Below are 20946 nucleotides of genomic sequence, written 5' to 3'. Positions count from 1 at the left end.
AATGTATGATTGCCATCACCTGTGGTGAGCTAGGTAATTGATAAGAAAGGTGTTTCACCACAGGTGATGGCAATCATACATTACCAGAAAAGTCCAGGAACAGAGCATTTTCTCCCTCATGGAGAGGGTCAGGTAGGCAAGTATGATTATATATATATATATATATACATACATACACACACTAGATAGATAGATAGATAGATAGATAGATAGATAGATAGATAGATAGATAGATAGATAGATAGATAGATAGATGACCATGTGTGCTGATGTCTGCTGAGCTGACCTATTTGACTGAGGGGGTATATATATTATTTTCAAATATACAATAATCAATATACTTTTTATTGTATTATTATTTTTATTTATCATTAATTTTTCATATACTGTTTACCATTTTATTAAATTATTATTAAAATGTTACATATCTCCCTAGTCTTGTTGCACTAAGATACAATGTATAGTTGCCCGTAGGGGATATAGTAGCTATTTGACTACACGGTACGGGTAGACCTTGTATAGCTGTGATGGGCTGTATGGGGTTAAATCACTCAGTATTAGAAACAGGGAAACAGAGTAAAGATTTAAAGATTCCCCAATCCACCAATCTGCGCCCATACATTACAGATATTTTTCAGCGATTTACAGATAATTTTCAGCAAATACATATCTACCAATCCTGAAAGGCTCATCAGTTTACTAGAGACAGTCTGAAAATCTGCTGATTGTTATCATACACTAGCAATCTACAGCCCCAATTGATCTGTGAATTCTAACATGTTGGACAACCTGATTTAACAATCCCAATCAATTTATGGTCTGAATCCACAATCTGCCCCAATTGATTGCAGATGAATGGAGGCCTTTACATTTGATATAGATCCCAGTTGTTTTGTTTATTTGTAGGCTTACCATACTATGCCTTTGAACCAGGACTGATTGTACCCTGGTGAAATGCTGGCTTGAATTAAGCCACTCACAGAACCTGAGTAATTCATGAGTGTCCCAGTTTAAAGGGATAGTATGGTCAGCGTATTTATTCATGTAACAGGTCTTATTGGACTTTAATATTGTTTCTATGTATCCACCTGAATCTCTGGCTATTTTATGTAACAGAAATGTAGTTCAATGTTTATTTCTGTGATTAGAACACAGAAGGTTTCTCCCTGTTTTAAAAGCTAACTGTACACAGACCATACCTCCCAACATGACCCTCTCCAGGAGGGACAGAATGCTCTGCTCCTGGACTTCCCTCTTGCTGTATGATTGCCATCACCTGTGCTGAAACACCTTTCTTATCAATTACCTGTTCAACACAGGTGCTGGCAATCAAGAATGAAGAGAAAAGTCCAGGAGCAGAGCATTCTGTCCCTCCTGGAGAGGGTCATGTTGGGAGGTATGACAGACTATCTTGATGAGCAATTTATGCCACAGGCGATTGCCTTGCATCTCAAGCATACCTCCCAACATGACCCTCTCCAGGGGGGACAAAATGCTCTGCTCCTGGACTTTTCCCTTGATTTGTGACTGCCATCACCTGTTTTGAAAAGGTTAATGGATAAGAAAGGTGTTTCAGCACAGGTGCTGGCAATCATACATTAAGCGGAAAGTCCAGGAGCAGAGCATTCTGTTCCTCCTGGAGAGGGTCAAGTTGGGAAGTATGTTTCAAGTATTTGTATTTAACCATACTACTGAGAGCATACAGGACATCCGCTTCATGAGAATGTCACCCTGCTGGTAAGGAAATGTGTTGAAGGTACAGAGCACTTAAATCTCCGTTACACTTTGGAAGTGCTGGTATTTGCCGACTCAGCATCCCAGAAGGGAGCTTGTAATACATGTAATATTGGCCTCCACATTCTGCTTGAAGAGCCTGCTGCTCACCCGCAATAAGCATTTGGGATATGGCTCCTAAACCCCTGTTGCGCCTGAAGTACTGGTCTCACTGCTCTGCTGGTCCCAACGGGCCTGATATATAACAGCAAAGAGGACTACTGTCTTTATTATCTTTGGGGTAAGGAATTCCATGACTACATTTGCTTTGCTGGTGAAGCCACTGTATTTCAATCCCAGGATTCACAATGCCGGCTGCATTGAGACTGACTAAATAGTACTAAGAGCCTCTGCAATCGATGGTTTAAGTGGACTTTTCCCATTCATGTGCATATTGGGCCTGATTTGGAAGCATGGCAGATAACGCATGTAAGTTTGTATTTGGAACAAACCATTTTGAATGCAAGGTGAGGGAATACATTTATATATTTCTGTGCAGGGTAAATACTGGCTGCTTTTGCATGTCGCCCACTAATGTCAGACAGTTTGATTTTCTTATTTTTTTTTTTTTTTACACTACAATTTTTTGATTTTAGGTTGGACACACATCAACCAAATATGTAAATCTCTGTGCACATGTTACATCTGCTGCAGGACTGAGAAATATTATGTGCAAGGCCTGTGTTTGTTTGTATATTTTACACATGCAGTTTTATGTTATTGCTTGTGACAAGCTGCTTGTTATTGACCCACTCCAGGGATTTATTAATGTGTTAATTGACAAAACCGTGTATGTTTTATATATATATATATATATATAGCTTCGGATCGGCACTCACCCTTCCTTAGATTTAATGCCCCGGTGCCTTCTGGTAACAATGATGTATCCAACGGTTCCTAGCAAGCAGCGGCACTCAAGGACTGAGTCAAGAGTAATATAAGGTGAACAGAGTTTTAATCCATTTCACAAGACAAATAAATCCATCCTTTAATCCATTTCACAAGACAAATAAATCCATCCTTTAATCCATTTCACAAGACAAATAAATCCATCCTTTAATCCATTTCACAAGACAAATAATGGTTTTGCCCAACTGCTAAAAAATTTCCTGCTGCGATCAACTTGGAATTACCCCCATTGTACTGTAGAATAGTGTATGCAATGCACGCACAGAACACCTGTGTATGCAAAGGACGATATGTCGTCCTTTGAGTATACGGCGTTCTTCTAATCACTCAGACACCGAGCCGACGAAAGCAAAGTGATGGTTTATTTCTTACGGCACAAAGGAGTAGATAATTCCCAGGAAACAGAGGTAAATATAGACCAGAAACAATACACAGGAAGTAGACCAGATAGTCAGTCCCAGTAGAGGATTTAGGTCCACAACAATTCCACAGATAAACAGGTCCACACAGCAGAACTATCACTGAGTCCACGCAGCAGTGAATGCAGATTAGTCCACAGGAGTAAATACGTATAAGTCCACACAACACTAGTGATGCGTTCCACAAGGTACCCTGGCAGAGAATCACCCCTTAGCCAAATTCCTGCAACTAACATCAGGAGCTGAACTGCGCAACCTCTTTTAAAACCTTCCAAAATTCCATGATGCCATGCTCACCTGGGAAGGATACACAGATTCCTGATTGGTGGGATTCAATTTAAGGTAGCTCCTTACTCCCTCCCACAGCTGACCTTCTCCTGCTGACCACATGCTGGGTCAGGCTCCGAGTTGTCTGTCAGAGCTCAGAGTTTAAAAGAGGAAAGTAAACAGAAGGAACAATGACAGGGAAATTGGTTTAAGTCCTGATTGTCCCCTGTGGTGGAGCATCTTCAGAGAGAGATTACCTGTCCTTCATGTTTATTTCCTGTGTGACCATACAAGGATAATAGATGGGTTAAACAGGCTTATCCATGATACCTTGTAGCCTCATACACAGAATAGCATCCTCCTACAATAACATAACATGAGAGCACTATGTGCCAGATCACAGCCCACCTGTATTTACCTGAGTAAGATCATAGTTCACAATATAAAGGCTAACGAATGAACACACACATGGGGTAATAGTGACACAAGCCAGATAGATAATGGAACAAAAGAAATAAAAGTACTTAAAACGCTATAAAGATTGAAACACCACAAATACAGTTTTAGCCCCTGACTATATCTTTACATTCCTTCCTCTACTCTTTTAGTCCTTGTTCCCGGCATACTGGGTAATGGTAGTGATGGATTTCCTTGGCTTGCTTGGCACTGGGTCTGGTTCCTGCTGGCAGGACAGGCCATCCGAGTTCCCATGATTTTTACCCTTTTTGTTAGAAATAGAGAAGTTGTAGGGCTAAGCTCTATCTCAGCAACCGTCCATTGTCTCCGGCAGCACGCTGTAACCAACTAAGGGGGCTGTGGTCTGTTACCACTAAGAACTCGCACCCACACACATATGGCTGCAATTTCTTGAGTGCCCAGACTATGGCCAGGCACTCCTTTTCAGTAGTGGCATAGGCTATCTCACTGTCAACAAGTTTTCGGGAGAGAAAGGCAACTGGGTTTTCAAAACCATCCTTCCCTACTTGGCTGAACACAGCTCCTATTCCACAACCTGAGGTATCTGTTTGCACAATGAAACACCGGCGTAAGTCGGGGGCTGCTAACACTGGTGATTGGGACAAAATGTCCTTCAGCTGGGAAAAAGCCTGTTCACATTCCGGGATCCAGTCAATTTGTCGGGTGTATTTTTTTAGTTGTTAGGTCAGTCAGGGGTTTGGCAATGGTGCTGTACTGGGGCATAAATTTACAGTAGTACCCTGCTGTTCCAAGGAAGGCACGTATTAGTGGGGCAAAGCCATTTCAGGATGGCCTCAATTTTCGCTGGCTCTGGACGAATATGGCCTCCACCAACCCTATGTTCGAGGTACAGCACCTCTGCCATCCCCATCTGACATTTGTCAGGTCTGATTGTTAACCCTGCCTGGCTTATCCGTGCTAACACCTGGGCCACATGCTGCAGATGCTCGTCCCATGTTTGACTAAAAATGGATATGTCATCAAAGTATGCCTGGGCAAACTTCTGACACCCTGTCAGTATGTGATCTACGGTACGCTGAAAGGTGGCTGGGGTATTCTTCATTCCAAAGGGCATGGCAGTAAATTCAAAAAACCCAAAGGGGTTATAAATGCAGACCTCTCCTGTGCCTCCCTGTTAAGGAGTATCTGCCAGTATCCTTTACTAAGAGCCAGAGTGCATACATAGAGAGCCATCCTCAACCTATTTAACAATTCATCTACTCAGAGCATGGGGTATGCGTCTGTCACTGTAATCTCATTCAGCTTCCTCTAGTCCATTCAGAAGCATGTACTGCCATCCTTCTTGGGCACTAAGACCACGCTGGTGGCCCAGGGACTATGGGACGGTACAATAACACCAAGCACCAGCATTTCACCGACCTCCTTTTGATCATATAAAGAACCTCCAGAATTCACCCGATAAGCGGGTTCCCTAGTGGGCCGAGCCTCTCCTGTGTTGACATGATGGGCCACTTCATGAGTGCGCCCTGGCCTGCTCATGAATTGTGGCCTGTCTACCTCCAATACCTCCCTCATCTGTTGGGCCTGGGTTTCAGTTAACTGTGAGCCTATGGGCACCGACTCCACTCCTAGGTCCCTCTTGGTTGCTGCTAGAATGTCAGGGATGAGGTCAGTCTCTGGGTCATCCATAGGTGGGCAGCAGATTGCCACCACCCCTATCTCCCTGGTGACATATTTTTTTAAACCTATTTATGTGGTAGGTACCCACCCACTTCCTTGTTTGATCTAGAGCAATAATGTAATCTACAGTACCTGACCCTGCCGGTATACTATAGAATAAGGCACACGCTGGGGGGGGAGTATAGTTATTCAAAACACTGCCTATTATCTTAAAGAAGCAGAGAGACTATTAGGGGATACCAAGACAAATAAAAGGTAATAACAGACCCTACTCCTGAATACCTGAATATACTAAGCATCTTGATAGAGGATGCATTAGAGAAGGGATTGATTTCAGTGGAGGGAAAAAAAGTATTTAATACCTACCCATCCCATCACGGCTACATATTATCACCTTCCCAAAATTCACAAAAAACTTGAAACACCTCGGGTAAACCTATTATTTCTGGTGTTGGGTCCCTCACAGCTAATTTATCTCGCTTTATAGAATTTTTTTTTTTTTTACAGCCACATGCCACTTTATTATGTTCTCATATCAAAGACACAACCGCTTTTTTAAATTAGAAAAACAAAATTATTTTTCCCACTCACTCTGCGGGCTGTTAGTAACAAGAATTGTATACTATATAATAGAAAATTTAGAGCTCTTCGTTACATATTAGTTTGACTTTGCGGAGTGGCACCCCCCCTCCTTCCTTCCCCCTCCAGGTTTGGTGTGACTGGGCTACATTGGGGTAGCACTTGTGTAACACTTTTATTTTTCCACTAATTTTACGCTTTTGAATATTTTACTAACACCCTTATTTTTGTATCACTCTCTAACATCTAGCTCCTGCTTCTCTTTTTTATTAACACATATTGACACTATAGTATGTCAATAGTGTGCTGCCCTGGGGTGGTTGGGCAGGGCCATGCCCTGGACTTACCCTTAGTATTAGGGACCTCCAGTAATAGAGCGGCCGCGAAGTGGCCTGGAGGCTTATCATATTTTTTGCAAAATATATGTAACGAAGAGCTCTAAATTTTCTGTTATATAGTATACAGTTCTTGTTACTAACAGCCCGCAGAGTGCGTGGGAAAAATCATTTTGTTTTTCTTGTCTAGAAGTAACCCCCTCCTGCAGCACCTGAGGAGTGTTACCAGTTTGATTAGAGCAGTTTGCCTATATATATATATATATATATATATATATATAGAGAGAGAGAGAGAGAGAGAGCGATGTGAGCTTTTTGAAATTCTATTTCGAAAATTCGATGGATAGAAACTTGTTTTTTTAGTCACTTGCGCCGTGCGAGCACTTTATTCAAATATACCTCACCAGGAGGGCATTTTAGCAGTGAAGTCGTGTTTGGATAAGCACGAATCTGTCTGAGAATCTACGCAAATTTATATTGGATTCCATTCACTTTATTCTCGCACACAATTTTATTTTTAACCGTGGGTTTTAATTACAGACACTTGGTACAGCCATGGGGATGAGGTTGACGCCCAGTTTCGCCAACCTATATATGGCCGCCTATGAGGAGGCGCACATATGGGGACATGGACCTCGTCTTCTATGGCAGTTATATTGATGATTTGATCTTTATTTTTGATGGGAATGTCTCCTCCTTCACTGATTTCACCTCACTTCTTAATAACAATGATTTTAATTTAAAATTCACTAATTGTATAGACACTCAGTCCATTTCTTATCTTGATATCACTCTCTGTGAATGCTGATCATATATTACAAAAACCTATAGGAAAGAGGTCGATAATTATAATTATTTTTACATTATAACAGCTCACATCACAGAGCTTGGGTTAATAATATCCCCCATGGACAATTGCGGTGATTCCGTTGCAACTGTAGTGATATAAATACTTATGCAATACAAGCAAAATAATTGATGACCTCTCTCCATAATAGGGGCTAACCAACTGAATTGATGCCGCCTCCAAAGAGATTAAAAAGAGATATTTTGATTTATAAAGAAAAAAAGTCCTCTTTCGATTCCAATGAGCCACATTTTATCACTAAATATAATAACGCATCTATGAAGATCATAGAAAATAACTTTGTGATTCTTCATACTGATCCTCTCCTAAAGAACTGTATTAAGGATACTCCTTCAGTAACCTTTAAGAAATCCACCAATTTACAACAACGTTTGGCTCCTAGCTTTTTCAGTGATAAAAGGAATAAGAAACCACAAGCAAGGGACACCCCTTTACAGTGGTTACACGCGAAACCTAAAGGTTGTTTCAGATGTAGCCACTCTATCTGCACAACCTGTTCTTTTTTATTAAATAACACATATTCATTTAATGGCTTAAATGATGAGACATTTTGAGATAAAATCATTAATCAACTGTAATAGTACTTATGTTAACTATATGCTAATATGCAGTTGTAATCTTAGGTATGTAGGTAGAACTACCAGACCACTAAAAGTGAGATTCCTGGGACATAGACGTAACATCATTAAAGGTATCCACACACATGGGGTGTCCAAACATTTTCTGGAATTTTATTCCAGAAATCCATGGGACCTAAAATTGCTTGGTATTAAAGTTATAGGCTCAACACCCAGAGGAGGGGACAGATACAGGAAATTATGTGTGAGAGAAAACTACTGGATCCATAAGCTGGGGACCCTAGTTTCCCAAGGGGCTCAACGAACATATTGAAATAGACCTTTGAAGCTGTCCATTCTATGGATGATTATTTAGCTTATTTTCCGTTCTCTTCACTATCTTCTTTTCGTTTAAATTACCTTTTTATTTATTTATTTTTCCCCCATAAGGGATTATATAGCAAACATAATATTACATAGAAAAACTTCTCCACAAAATGTATAGGCCTATTCATCCTTATGAATTGAATAGGTTGTTTATTAATAATTTATTACACCATAATGTAATTTACAAAAACAGATTGATAAACAGCGCTTTAGACTCGTATGACCTTTACATATTCCTTCTTTATAATGGATATATTCCTTTTTCCAACATGTATCTTTTCTTTTCAATTTATTGTCCATTTCTTTATTTCTGTAATATATACATTTTTTTTTTTTTTTTATATTTATTCTTATTTTTGTCTGTCTTTCATATCTTCTGCAATGTGACTGTGATTTTTATTCCAAGACTCGGACCTTTTAAGATGGATAGGCCCGGATCCACATATACATTGTAGTTAGTATCTGTGGGGTTACACTATTTTCACAAGTATCAAGGTAGCTTTAGATAACACAATAGAGGTAGATAAGTAATATAAAGCTCAGTGAAGTGAAATAGGAATTGCAGATTCATAACTGTATAACTATGTAACTTTTTAATTATCCCCATTTTTATTATGATGGGAGAGAGAGAGAGATACTGAGGTTTTTCATGTTTTCGCCGTTCAGACTGTCTGGTGTATAGTGGTATAGTGTCCAAAAGGAGCATGGCCATTATTATGGCTACGAATTGTCCTATGCACATATGGTTGATTTATTATATACATAACTGTATGTGATTTTTTTTTTTCCATATACAAAATTGTGTATTTAGTTCTTTTCCACACCCATTTATAAAAGTGCACCATGAACAACCTATTTATTACAGTATTGTCGTCACAGAAGTTTATTTCTATATGGATTTTGATGTACAGTACATAACTAACTAACTTTCTGTTGTCTACGGAACATATATGGAATAGATGGATACCACTGTGTCTCACTACATATGTATAGTGGTACAAGAATGTTCTTAACATTATTACGAATATGTTTTTTCTTGTGTGTGTGTGTGTGTGTGTGTGTGTGTGTGTGTGTGTGTGTGTGTGTGTGTGTGTGTTTATATATATATATATATATATATATATATATATATATAGCAAAGAAACAGGCGGCACTCGAAGTCAGCAAAAACAAAGTTTGTATTAAACAAAAGAGCGTTGACGTTTCGGGGACGTGCTCCCCTTCCTCAGAACAATTTAACACTGTGCAAATCAAACAATAAATACCCACTTACCCCATGGGCCTCCCCCACCAGCGTGCGTCCCCAGTCACGTTGCCTGCAAACTCCGACCTGCACTCCCAGCTTCCGGCCGCGGGGCGGATGTGACGTAGCAGGGCCCGGCCTGGTGACCATGGCAACCCGTTGTCCCGGCCGTCAGCAGGACTCCCGCGATGCCTCCAGCTCCCTCCAGCCGAGCGGAAGTGACGTCCCGGAGTTCGGCTCGTGACCATGGAGACACTGTGTAAACAAAATATAAACAGAGCAAATATAAAATAATTAAGTGAAAAAACATTAGACATTATTTATAAACATGACAATTAAGCTGTTCCACATACTATCAAATTTAATAGTATGTGGAACAGCTTAATTGCCATGTTTATAAATAATGTCTAATGTTTTTTCACTTAATTATTTTATATTTGCTCTGTTTATATTTTGTTTACACAGTGTCTCCATGGTCACGAGCCGAACTCCGGGATGTCACTTCCGCTCGGCTGGAGGGAGCTGGAGGCATCGCGGGAGTCCTGCTGACGGCCAGGACAACGGGTTGCCATGGTCACCAGGCCGGGCCCTGCTACGTCACATCCGCCCCGCGGCCGGAAGCTGGGAGTGCAGGTCGGAGTTTGCAGGCAACGTGACTGGGGACGCAAACTGGTGGGGGAGGTCCATGGGGTAAGTGGGTATTTATTGTTTGATTTGCACAGTGTTAAATTGTTCTGAGGAAGGGGAGCACGTCCCCGAAACGTCAATGCTCTTTTGTTTAATACAAACTTTGTTTTTGCTGACTTCGAGTGCCGCCTGTTTCTTTGCTATGATTCTGGGGCAACTCTCCTGATGGAGGGCACAGGAGCAAGTATTTCAAGTTTCAGCTCATTTAGTGGAGTGCCGGAGTTATTGTAGTACTATATATATATATATATATATATATATATATATATATATATATATATATATATATATATATGTATGTGTGTGTGTATATATATATATATATATATATATATATATATAATTTGTTTTTTGTTTTTGTCTTTTTAAATTAATTTTGTTTGTTTTATTTATTTATTATTATTATTATTATTATTATTATTATTATTTTTGTGTGTATGTATCATCCTGACGAAAACGTGAAGAAATACATTGAAATGTTGACTAGCAAGAAGCTATCCGTATCTTTCTTCCCAGTAAAGCCGAGTGCCGCGCCGCCGAGAGTATATATTTAGTGATGTGCACCGGACATTTTTCGGGTTTTGTGTTTTGGTTTTGGATTCGGTTCCGCGGCCGTGTTTTGGATTCGGACGCGTTTTGGCAAAACCTCACCGAAATTTTTTTGTCGGATTCGGGTGTGTTTTGGATTCGGGTGTTTTTTTACAAAAAACCCTAAAAAACAGCTTAAAACATAGAATTTGGGGGTCATTTTGATCCCATAGTTTTATTAACCTCAATAACCATAATTTACACTCATTTCCAGTCTATTCTGAACACCTCACACCTCACAATATTGTTTTTAGTCCTAAAATTTGCACCGAGGTCGCTGGATGGCTAAGCTAAGCGACACATGTGGCCGACACAAACACCTGGCCCATCTAGGAGTAGCACTGCAGTGTCAGGCAGGATGGCACTTCAAAAAAATAGTCCCCAAACAGCACATGATGCAAAGAAAAAAAGAGGCGCACCAAGGTCGCTGTGTGACTAAGCTAAGCGACACAAGTGGCCAACACAAACACCTGGCCCATCTAGGAGTGGCACTGCAGTGTCAGGTAGGATGGCACTTCAAAAAAATAGTCCCCAAACAGCACATGATGCAAAGAAAAAAAGAGGCGCACCAAGGTCGCTGTGTGACTAAGCTAAGCGACACAAGTGGCCGACACAAACACCTGGCCCATCTAGGAGTGACACTGCAGTGTCAGGCAGGATGGCACTTCAAAAAAATTGTCCCCAAACAGCACATGATGCAAAGAAAAAAAGAGGCGCACCAAGGTCGCTGTGTGACTAAGCTAAGCGACACAAGTGGCTGACACAAACACCTGGCCCATCTAGGAGTGGCACTGCAGTGTCAGGCAGGATGGCACTTCAAAAAAATAGTCCCCAAACAGCACATGATGCAAAGAAAAATTAAAGAAAAAAGAGGTGCAAGATGGAATTGTCCTTGGGCCCTCCCATCCACCCTTATGTTGTATAAACAGGACATGCACACTTTAACGAACCCATCATTTCAGCGACAGGGTCTGCCACACGACTGTGACTGAAATGACTGGTTGGATTGGGCCACCACCAAAAAAAGAAGCAATCAATCTCTCCTTGCACAAACTGGCTCTAAAGAGGCAAGATGTCCACCTCATCATCATCCTCCGATTCCTCACCCCTTTCACTGTGTACATCCCCCTCCTCACAGATTATTAATTCGTCCCCACTGGAATCCACCATCTCAGGTCCCTGTGTACTTTGTGGAGGCAATTGCTGCTGGTGAATGTCTCCACGGAGGAATTGATTATAATTCATTTTGATGAACATCATCTTCTCCACATTTTCTGGAAGTAACCTCGTACGCCGATTGCTGACAAGGTGAGCGGCTGCACTAAACACTCTTTCGGAGTACACACTGGAGGGAGGGCAACTTAGGTAGAATAAAGCCAGTTTGTGCAAGGGCCTCCAAATTGCCTCTTTTTCCTGCCAGTATACGTACGGACTGTCTGACGTGCCTACTTGGATGCGGTCACTCATATAATCCTCCACCATTCTTTCAATGGTGAGAGAATCATATGAAGTGACAGTAGACGACATGTCAGTAATCGTTGGCAGGTCCTTCAGTCCGGACCAGATGTCAGCACTCGCTCCAGACTGCCCTGCATCACCGCCAGTGGGTGGGCTCGGAATTCTTAGCCTTTTCCTCGCACCCCCAGTTGCGGGAGAATGTGAAGGAGGAGATGTTGACGGGTCACGTTCCGCTTGACTTGACAATTTTCTCACCAGCAGGTCTTTGAACCTCTGCAGACTTGTGTCTGCCGGAAAGAGAGATACAACGTAGGTTTTAAATCTAGGATCGAGCACGGTGGCCAAAATGTAGTGCTCTGATTTCAACAGATTGACCACCCGTGAATCCTGGTTAAGCGAATTAAGGGCTCCATCCACAAGTCCCACATGCCTAGCGGAATCGCTCTGTTTTAGCTCCTCCTTCAATGTCTCCAGCTTCTTCTGCAAAAGCCTGATGAGGGGAATGACCTGACTCAGGCTGGCAGTGTCTGAACTGACTTCATGTGTGGCAAGTTCAAAGGGTTGCAGAACCTTACACAACGTTGAAATCATTCTCCACTGCGCTTGAGTCAGGTGCATTCCCCCTCCTTTGCCTATATCGTGGGCAGTTGTATAGGCTTGAATGGCCTTTTGCTGCTCCTCCATCCTCTGAAGCATATAGAGGGTTGAATTCCACCTCGTTACCACCTCTTGCTTCAGATGATGGCAGGGCAGGTTCAGGAATGTTTGGTGGTGCTCCAGTCTTCTGTACGCGGTGGCTGAATGCCGAAAGTGGCCCGCAATTCTTCGGGCCACCGACAGCATCTCTTGCACGCCCCTGTCATTTTTTAAATAATTCTGCACCACCAAATTCAATGTATGTGCAAAACATGGGACGTGCTGGAATTTGCCCAGATGTAATGCACGCACAATATTGCTGGCGTTGTCCGATGTCACAAATCCCCAGGAGAGTCCAATTGGGGTAAGCCATTCTGCGATGATGTTCCTCAGTTTCCGTAAGAGGTTGTCAGCTGTGTGCCTCTTCTGGAAAGCGGTGATACAAAGCGTAGCCTGCCTAGGAACGAGTTGGCGTTTGCGAGATGCTGCTACTGGTGCCGCCGCTGCTGTTCTTGCTGCGGGAGGCAATACATCTACCCAGTGGGCTGTCACAGTCATATAGTCCTGAGTCTGCCCTGCTCCACTTGTCCACATGTCCGTGGTTAAGTGGACATTGGGCACAACTGCATTTTTTAGGACACTGGTGAGTCTTTTTCTGAGGTCTGTGTACATTTTCGGTATCGCCTGCCTAGAGAAATGGAACCTAGATTGTATTTGGTACCGGGGACACAGTACCTCAATCAAGTCTCTAGTTGGCTCTGAATTAACGGTGGATACCGGAACCACGTTTCTCACTGCCCAGGCTGCCAAGGCCTGAGTTATCTGCTTTGCAGCAGGATGACTGCTGTGATATTTCATCTTCCTCGCAAAGGACTGTTGGACAGTCAATTGCTTACTGGAAGTAGTACAAGTGGTCTTCCGACTTCCCCTCTGGGATGACGATCGACTCCCAGCAGCGCCAGCAGCAGTAGGCGTTACACTCAAGGATGCATCGGAGGAATCCCAGGCAGGAGAGGACTCATCAGACTTGCCAGTGACATGGCCTGCAGGACTATTGGCTTTCCTGGGTAAGGAGGAAATTGACACTGAGGGAGTTGGTGGTGTGGTTTGTAGGAGCTTGGTTACAAGAGGAAGGGATTTAGTGGTCAGTGGACTGCTTCGGCTGTCACCCAAAGTTTTTGAACTTGTCACTGACTTATGATGAATGCGCTGCAGGTGACGTATAAGGGAGGATGTTCCGAGGTGGTTAACGTCCTTACCCCTACTTATTACAGCTTGACAAAGGCAACACACGGCTTGACACCTGTTGTCCGCATTTGTGTTGAAATAATTCCACACCGAAGAGCTGATTTTTTTTTTTTGTATTTTGACCAGGCATGTTAATGGCCATATTCGTCCCACGGACAACAGGTGTCTCCCCGGGTGCCTGACTTAAACAAACCACCTCACCATCAGAATCCTCCTTGTCAATTTCCTCCCCAGCGCCAGCAACACCCATATCCTCATCCTGGTGTACTTCAACAGTGACATCTTCAATTTGACTATCAGGAACTGGACTGCGGGTGCTCCTTCCAGCACTTGCAGGGGGCGTGCAAATGGTGGAAGGCGCAAGCTCTTCCCGTCCAGTGTTGGGAAGGTCAGGCATCGCAACCGACACAATTGGACTCTCCTTGGGGATTTGTGATTTAGAAGAACGCACAGTTCTTTGCTGTGCTTTTGCCAGCTTAAGTCTTTTAATTTTTCTAGCGAGAGGATGAGTGCTTCCATCCTCATGTGAAGCTGAACCACTAGCCATGAACATAGGCCAGGGCCTCAGCCGTTCCTTGCCACTCCGTGTCGTAAATGGCATATTGGCAAGTTTACGCTTCTCCTCAGACGCTTTTAATTTTGATTTTTGGGTCATTTTACTGAACTTTTGTTTTTTGGATTTTACATGCTCTCTACTATGACATTGGGCATCGGCCTTGGCAGACGACGTTGATGGCATTTCATCGTCTCGGCCATGACTAGTGGCAGCAGCTTCAGCACGAGGTGGAAGTGGATCTTGATCTTTCCACATTTTTGTTCTCCATTTTTTAATGTGTGGAATTATATGCCAGTAACTATCAATAGCAATGGCCTACTACTATATATACTGCGCACAACTGAAATGCACCACAGGTATGGATGGATAGTATACTTGACGACACAGAGGTAGGTAGAGCAGTGGCCTTCCGTACCGTACTGCTATATATACTGGTGGTCACTGTCAGCAATCTGCAAAACTAAAATGCACCACAGGTATAGAATGTAGATGGATAGTATACTTAATGACGACACAGAGGTAGGTACAGCAGTGGCCTTCCGTACCGTACTGCTATATATACTGGTGGTCACTGTGTCAGCAGACTGCACAACTGAAATGCACCACAGGTATAGAATCTAGATGGATAGTATACTTAATGACGACACAGAGGTAGGTACAGCAGTGGCCTACTGTACCGTAATGCTATATATTATATACTGGTGGTCACTGGTCAGCAAAACTCTGCACTGTACTCCTCCTATATAATATTATACTGGTGGTCCCCAGTCCCCACAATAAAGCAGCACACTGAGCACAGATATGGAGTGTTTTTCAGGCAGACAACGTATACTGGTGGTCACTGTCAGCAAAACTCTGCACTGTACTACTGCTATATAATACAGCTGCTCCCCAGTCCCCACAATTAAGCAGTGTGAGCACAGATATATGCAGCACACTGAGCACAGATATGGAGCGTTTTTTTCAGGCAGAGAACGGATAACTGGTGGTCACTGATCAGCAAAACTCTGCACTGTACTCCTCCTATATTATACAGCTGCTCCCCAGCCCTCCCCACAATTAAGCAATAGTGCACAATCAAGTTCAACAATAACGGAGAGGACGCCAGCCACGTCCTCTCCCTAACATTTCCAATGCACGAGTGAAAATGGCGGCGACGCGCGGCTGCTTATATAGAATCCGAATCTTGCGAGAATCCGACAGCGGGATGATGACGTTCGGGCGCGCTCGGGTTAACCGAGCCATACGGGAGAATCCGAGTATGCCTCGGACCGGTGTAAAATGGGTGAAGTTCGGGGGGGTTCGGTTTCCGAGAAATCGAACCCGCTCATCACTAGTATATATCAATATTGCAATACATATTAACAAGTGTTTTAGATTTCATTTTACACACAGTGGTATCCTCTAGATATACACTGCTCAAAAAAATAAAGGGAACACTTAAACAACACAATGTAACTCCAAGTCAATCACACTTCTGTGAAATCAAACTGTCCACTTAGGAAGCAACACTGATTGACAATCAATTTCACATGCTGTTGTGCAAATGGAATAGACAACGGGTGGGAATTATAGACAATTGTCAAGACACCCCCAATAAAGGAGTTGTTCTGCAGGTGGTGACCACAGGCCACTTCTCAGCTCCTATGCTTTCTGGCTGATGTTTTGGTCACTTTTGAAAGCTGGCGGTGCTTTCACTCTAGTGGTAGCATGAGACGGAGTCTACAACCCACACAAGTGGCTCAGGTAGTGCAGCTCATCCAGGATGGCACATCAATGCGAGCTGTGGCAAGAAGGTTTGCTGTGTCTGTCAGCGTAGTGTCCAGAGCATGGAGGCGCTACCAGGAGACAGGCCAGTACATCAGGAGACGTGGAGGAGGCCGTAGGAGGGTAACAACCCAGCAGCAGGACCGCTACCTCCGCCTTTGTGCAAGGAGGAACAGGAGGAGCACTGCCAGAGCCCTGCAAAATGACCTCCAGCAAGCCACAAATGTGCATGTGTCTACTCAAACGATCAGAAACAGACTCCATGAGGGTGGTATGAGGGCCCGATGTCCACAGGTGGGGGTTGTGCTTACAGCCCAACACCGTGCAAGACGTTTGGCATTTGCCAGAGAACACCAAGATTGGCAAATTCGCCACTGGCGCCCTGTGCTCTTCACAGATGAAAGCAGGTTCTTACTAAGCACATGTGAGAGACGTGACAGAGTCTGGAGACGCCAAGTAGAATGTTCTGCTGCCTGCAACATCCTCCAGCATGACCGGTTTGGCAGTGGGTCAGTAATGGTGTGGGATGGCATTTCTTTGGGGGGCCGCACAGCCCTCCATGTGCTCGCTGTTACAATTCACCTGCCTCTAATGTTTGGCAGGTGAATTACAAGGAGAGGATTACTACTGGAGGTGCAGGCAGATGCAGTGTGACATAAAAATGGTTAACCAGACTTGACTGGGGAATACTGTAATAACTTGAGCGCGTTGTAGCAGAATTTAAGATTAGCAGACTATGGACTCTCCCTTTAATACTGGAATGTGCAGCACCACACTTTACACTGATTATGGACAGCAGGTGAGTAATATAACACAGCTAAGAGCCAGGACTTGAATACAGGACTAGAATGTATCACAATCACTGTTGCAGGTAATGAATGTCCACAGAAGTGCAGGAATACTAAGTACTTTATTATAGCAGTGGTATAATAAGGTATGGCAGAGGAATCACAGTAACAATCCAGGGTACAATATAAGCAGAGAGTAAATTGTTTTTCAGACTGAGACTTGCAGCAGAGTAATGATATAGTTGAATAAGGAACCAGAGTAATATAATCCACGGAACTCAGATTGCAGGACTTGTACAATAAAGTATAACAGCATGCAGGCATAGAGGAAGTCCATAGTAACATGTAACACAAGTAATGAATACTAGAGAATCCACAGAGCACAGTGAAAGTCCATAATACTTAGCTAAATAGTCCTGGCATGAACATGAACTAGCAAGAATGGTTGTGGCAGGATAACATGAACTGGCAGACCAGGCTTCTCGGCATGAACAGGAGCTAGGACGAAGACACCAGGCAATGCAGATAGTTCAGGCAGGAAAGTAGTATAATATCACCGGCGTCGGAGAACTCAGCTAGCTGGCCTTTAACAGCCACACTAACCAATGAACAAGGCCAGGCTGGGAGTGTTAACTAATTACAAACCCTGTGCACCTGTTCAGCTGCATGTACACAGTGCCAAAGGAACAGAACACACAGATGGATCAGCTGACACCAGATACATACTGTACAGAATCCTAACAGTACCCCCCCCCCCCTTCAGGGTGGACTCCGGACACCCGAACAGGACTAAGGGAAACAAAAAGTCTCAGACGATGCTTATTCTTACGGGACCGTTTTGGTTTTACCACTGGAAGCATAAAGACATTGTCATAGCTTACAGGCGACTCCAGTAACAGAGCTTCTTCAGCCACCGAGTCATAATCCGAATTGGAGTCAACGTCACAAGGCAAAACCACAGCTTTCTTAGCAGGAGATAAAAACTTGACAGACTGAGCAGATGATGGGTTCAAATGACAGGAATTTTCAGAAGACCAATTGTATGGGGAGGAGAATGACATACAGCCAGAAGTTATGTACTTCGTTTGTTGTTTTGGAGAAGATTTTGGAAGCCTGCAGTTTTTGTGAGATAAAGAGTCATTCGTGCGCTGGTTCCTCAAAGGTGATCCGACTTCAGTAATAGAAGGTTCTTTCGTGGACAAGGCAGGACTGCCAGAACATTCCGAAAAATCTATTTCAGGACCACTAAATCTTTTAGTAACAGCATTACTGAAGGCTTTCAAGTCTTGAAGAACAGGATCGTTGGAAGAGATGAGTGGTTTAAGCCATTCCAGAGTCTTCCCCTTGAAGGCCATGCCCAAGAATAGAATTACCTTAGCATCAGAGGAAAGGCATGGACCCAATTCCCGAACTTGAAGTAACAGATCTCGAAATTGCTCCAACTTCCCATTAAAGATAATAGGGTCTGGGTCTTGGTCAGGATCAAAAGAATGAGAGTCTTTAGCAGGACCAACAGACTGGACTTTCTTTTCAGGCTTGACAGAAGGAAGAACTTTCTCAGGACCAACAGGACATGAAGCCCCTACTTGAGACTTACGAAACTTAAGGTTCTTCCCGGGAACCGGTAGGGCAGGAAATTTCTCTTTAGGATCAGCAAGACATGGAGACCCATTAGCAGAAGCAGTTAAATTAACTTTTACTGATCGGAACAGGTAGACTTTGACTGGAAATAGATACGACAGAATTTGAATCTATGGACAACTTTGAACAGTCTGATTTTGGGGTGAATCTTTGTTGTACCGCTTTAATGAAGGCAGGAAGATCAGTGAGCAATGGATTTTTGGACTTGATGAAGGGTTTGGCCCAGTCCAAAGCTTCCCTCTGAAGGATCTGAGGAAATAATTAACTGCATTGGCAGGAGTGATGCTGATTGACGAGTCTGATTCGATGTATATGAGATACTGACGAGCCAGGGCACGGAATTGGGCAAAATCTCCTTCAAAGACAATATTCCCTGGAGTATTACAATGGAAATCTTTCTTGGAACTAAAGCTAACAGATGCGACATGATAGTGTTTGGAGGCATTTTGGATACAGTCTGAGAAAGCTGTGTTCACACTGGAAATCAACTCTGAGGCACAATGTTTAACACTAGAACTTGAATCAGATGCCCTTTCTAGGGCTGCAGGATCAGATGCCCCACGCGGGGCTTCAGAACTGGACACGAAAACTGGAACCCATCCTGGGACTTCAGGGTTTGATGACCCTTTTGGTGAGAGGCCATCAACTACCTTTTCTGGAATCTGGACAGGCAGAGCCCCCTCCTGGGGCTGGACAGGCAGAGCCCCCTCCTGGGGCTGGACAGGCAGAGCCCCTTCCTGGGGCTGGACAGGCAGAGCCCCCTCCTGGGGCTGGACAGGCAGAGCCCCCTCCTGGGGCTGGACAGGCAGAGCCCCCTCCTGGGGCTGGACTCTGAACAGGCAGAGCCCCCTCCTGGGGCTATATAGGCCTTGGCATGACCTCTGGCAAGGCGGGCACCTCTCGGACCTCTGGCAAGGCGGACACCTCTCGGACCTCTGGCAAGGCGGACACCTCTCGGACCTCTGGCAAGGCGGACACCTCTCGGACCTCTGGCAAGGCGGACACCTCTCGGACCTCTGGCAAGGCGGACACCTCTCGGACCTCTGGCAAGGCGGACACATCTCGGACCTCTGGCAAGGCAGACTTGAATGACTGAGTGACCCTGAAAGACAAGACAACATTTGGACTGACCGTTGACACGGCAGTCCTCGCTTGGCCGATGGAAGGGAAAACAGCGTCCTCATGCCGTGAGGCAAGGGCAGATGGGTCCTCATGCCGTGAGGCAAGGGCAGACGGGTCCTCATGCCGTGAGGCAAGGGCAGACGGTTCCTCATGCCGTGAGGCAAGGGCAGACGGGTCCTCATGCCGTGAGGCAAGGGCAGTGGGGACCCCACCTGGGGATTTGGCACACGAGTCCCCTCCTGGGGATTTGGCACACGAGTCCCCTCCTGGGGATTTGGCACACGAGTCCCCTCCTGGTGCACAGCCACTCGAGACCCCTCCTGGGGCACAGCCACTCGAGACCCCTCCTGGGGCACAGCCACTCGAGACCCCTCCTGGGGCACAGGCAGTGAACACCTCACTGCTGATAAGAGACTTAATCGTCTCCTGCTGGTTCCCAAATTTAAGTTCTGAGCCCCTCGTCACAGGACTCCAATTGTAAATAAGAGTTTTCTTTTGGGCAACCTTTTTGGGAGTAATAGGGTCTGGAAGAACATTGAGTGATTTATCAGCTTGAACCATGGAAGGCTGAAGTTTATCACTATTTCTGAACTTGCATAATGAACAGTCTTTAATCAGGTGTTCAGCACTCCCACAATAGAGACAGAGACCATTCTCCATACGCCGCTGGCGTTCAGCTTCAGAAAGCCTGGGTCGCAGGTAACTCTGAAATCTCCCTTCACTCCAACCTGACGAGGAAATTTCAGTAGTGGGGGAGCAAGAGTCTGTAGTCACATTGGTCTCAGAAACCTGAGAGTAAGCTTTGAAAATGTCCAGAAAACTCCCAAAAATTTCTGGTATCAGTTGAGTTATACCAGTAAAAAAACGTTTGTAACTGCTCAATTTTCACGAACAAAATACTCAGTCGCTCAGGATTCACTCTACCATGGGACTGAGAGGACCTGGAACAGTTGCAAGAAAATGTACCAACAAAATTGTCCTCACCAGGCTGATTATGGCA

General features: G+C 44.1%; 1 protein-coding gene across 1 annotated transcript in view; it reads left to right on the top strand.

Annotated features, from left to right (window-relative positions):
* Positions 1–1607: 1607 nt before the first annotated feature.
* PLEKHG7 (pleckstrin homology and RhoGEF domain containing G7) overlaps positions 1608–20946 on the top strand; it is a 355229-nt gene continuing 335890 nt past the window's right edge. Inside the window, exon 1 of the mRNA XM_063927631.1 lies at positions 1608–1737. The gene's annotated coding sequence lies outside the window, so the exon portion shown is untranslated. The remainder of the gene's footprint in view (positions 1738–20946) is intronic.

The sequence above is a fragment of the Pseudophryne corroboree genome, chromosome 6, assembly GCF_028390025.1.
Source record: "Pseudophryne corroboree isolate aPseCor3 chromosome 6, aPseCor3.hap2, whole genome shotgun sequence".
Lineage (NCBI taxonomy): Eukaryota > Metazoa > Chordata > Amphibia > Anura > Myobatrachidae > Pseudophryne > Pseudophryne corroboree.
This window is presented reverse-complemented; position numbering and strand designations above follow the sequence as displayed.